The following is a 3,361-nucleotide window of genomic DNA, read 5'->3' on the forward strand; positions in this document are numbered from 1 at the left end:
ATTCCATGAATCAATACTATTTTTAGGCAAAGACGAAAACCAAGCTTTAGCACGATCTCTAAGCGAAAAGGGAAATAGCTTCAATTTAACAATATCGTTATCCACATCTTTCTTCTTTTGCATATCACACGAATCAACAAAGTTGTTTAGATGAGTAGCGGCATCTTCACTAGGAAGGCCGGAAAACGGATCTTTCATGACAAGATTCAACAAAGCAGCATTAATTTCACAAGATTCGGCATCGGTAAGAGGAATAATCGGAGTGCTAATAAAATCATTGTTGTTGGTATTGGTAAAGTCACACAATTTAGTGTTATCTTGAGCCGTCATGACGGGAAAGCAATCCAACACACAAGCAAACAAGAAACGGGCAAAAGAGGCAAATAGGGAAAGAGAAGGAGGACAGAGAGAGAGGGCGAATAAAACGGCAAGGGTGAAGTTGGGGGGGGGGAGGAAAACGAGAGGCAAATGGCAAATAATATAATGTGAGGGAAAAGAGTTTGTGATGGGTACTTGGTATGTTGATAACCCACAAGTATAGGGGATCGCAACAGTTTTCGAGGGTAAAGTATTCAACCCAAATTTATTGATTCGACACAAGGGGAGCCAAAGAATACTCTCAAGTATTAGCAGCTGAGTTGTCAATTCAACCACACCTGGAAACTTAGTATCTGCAGCAAAGTATTTAGTAGCAAAGTAATATGATAGTAGTGGTAACGGTAACAAAAGGTAACAATAGTAAAAGTAATGTTTTTGGTATTTTTAGTGATGATAGCAATAGCAACGGGAAAGTAAATAAGCAAAGAACAATATATGGAAAGCTCGTAGGCAATGGATCGGTGATAGAGAATTATGCCGGATGCGGTTCATGATAGAGAATTATGCCGGATGCGGTTCATCTTGTAACAGTCATAACCTAGGGTGACACAGAAGTAGCTCCAGTTCGTTGATATAATGTAGGCATGTATTCCGAACATAGTCATACATGCTTATGGAAAAGAACTTGCATGACATCTTTTGTCCTACCCTCCCATGGAAGCGGGGTCCTTACAGGAACTAAGGGATATTAAGGCCTCCTTTTAATAGAGAACTGGAACAAAGCATTAACACATAGTGAATACATGAACTCCTCAAACTACGGTCATCACCGGTAAGTATCCCGATTATTGTCACTTCGGGGTTAACGGATCATAACACATAATAGGTGACTATAGACTTGCAAGATAGGATCAAGAACACTCATATATTGATGAAAACATAATAGGTTCAGATCTGAAATCATGGCACTCGGGCCCTAGTGACAAGCATTAAGCATAGCAAAGTCATAGCAACATCAATCTCAGAACATAGTGGATACTAGGGATCAAACCCTAACAAAACTTACTCGATTACATGATAGATCTCACCCAACCCATCACCGTCCAACAAGCCTACGATGGAATTACTCACGCACGGCGGTGAGCATCATGAAATTGGTGATGGAGGATGGTTGACGATGACGATGGCGACGGATTCCCCTCTCCGGAGCCCCGAACGGACTCAAGATCAGCCCTCCCGAGAGGTTTTAGGGCTTGGCGGCGGCTCTGTATCGTAAAACACGATGATTTCTTCTCCTTGATTTTTTCTCCCCGAAACTCAATATATGGAGGTGGAGTTGGAGTTGGAGAGGCAACAGGGGGCCCACGAGGTAGGGGGCGCGCCTTAGGGGGGCAGGCACGCCCCCCACCCTCATGGCAAGACGGTGGGCCCCCTGGCCTTCATCTTTGGCAAGTATTTTTCTTATTTTCTGAAAAGTGGCTCCGTGAAGTTTCAAGTCATTCCGAGAACGTTTGCTCCTGCACATAAATAACACCATGGTAATTCTGCTAAAAACAGCGTCAGTCCGGGTTAGTTCCATTCAAATCATGCAAGTTAGAGTCCAAAACAAGGGCAAAAGTGTTTGGAAAAGTAGATACGTTTGAGACGTATCAACTCCCCCAAGCTTAAACCTTTGCTTGTCCTCAAGCAATTCAGTTGATAAACTGAAAGTGATAAAGAAAAACTTTTACAAACTCTGTTTGCTCTTGTTGTTGTAAATATATAAAGCCAACATTCAAGTTTTCAGCAAAGATTATAACTAACCACATTCACAATAACGCATAGGTCTCAAGTTTACTCATATCAATAGCATAATCAACTAGCGAGCCATAATAATAAATCTCGGATGACAACTCTTTCTCAAAACAATCATAATATGATATAATAAGGTGGTATATCGCTAGCCCTTTCTAAGACCGCAAAACATAAATGCAGAGCACCTTTAAAGACCAAGGAATGACTAGACATTGTAATTCATGGTAAAAGAGATCCAGTCAAGTCATACTCAATGTAAACTAACAATAATGAATGCAAATGATAGCGGTGCTCTCCAACTGGTGCCTTTTAGTAAGAGGGTGATGACTCAGCATAAAAGTAAATAGATAGGCCCTTCGCAGAGGAAAGCGAGGATTTGTAGAGGTGCCAGAGCTTGGTTTTGAAACAGAGGTGAATAATTTTTTGAGCGGTATACTTTCATTGTCAACATAACAACCAAGAGATGGTGATATCTTCCATGCTACACACATTATAGGCGATTCCCAAACAGAATGGTAAAGTTTATACTCCCCCTTCCACCAACAAGCATCAATCCATGGCTTGCTCGAAATAACGAGTGCCTCCAACTAACAAGAGTCCCAGGGGGAGTTTTGTTTACAATTATTTTTATTTAGTTTGCATATAGCATGGGACTGGGCATCCCGGTGACCAGCCATTTATCTCGTGAGTGAGGAGCGGAGTCCACTCCTCTTGAGAATATCTCGCCTAACATGGAAGATACAGACAACCCTAGTTGATATATGAGCTATTCGAGCCTACAAAACAGGATATTTATTTGAAGGTTTAGAGTTTGGCACATACAAATTTACTTGGAACGGCAGGTAGATATCGTATATAGGTAGGTATAGTGGACTCATGTGGAATAACTTTGGGGTTTAGGGAATTTGGATGCACAAGCAGTATTCCCGCTTAGTACAGGTGAAGGCTAGCAAAAGACTGGGAAGCGACCAGCTAGAGAGCGACAACAGTCATGAACATGCATTAAAATTAATCAACACCGAATGCAAGCATGAGTAGGATATAATCCACCATGAACATAAATATCGTGAAGGCTATGTTGATTTTGTTTCAACTACATGCGTGAACATGTGCCAAGTCAAGTCACATAAATCATTCAGAGGAGGATACCACCCTATCATACCACATCATAACCTTTTTAATAGCATGTTGGCACTCAAGGTAAACCATTATAACTCATAGCTAATCAAGCATGGCATAAGAAACTATG

Source organism: Triticum aestivum, chromosome 3A (genome assembly GCF_018294505.1).
Source record: "Triticum aestivum cultivar Chinese Spring chromosome 3A, IWGSC CS RefSeq v2.1, whole genome shotgun sequence".
In the NCBI taxonomy this organism is placed as follows: Eukaryota; Viridiplantae; Streptophyta; class Magnoliopsida; order Poales; family Poaceae; genus Triticum; species Triticum aestivum.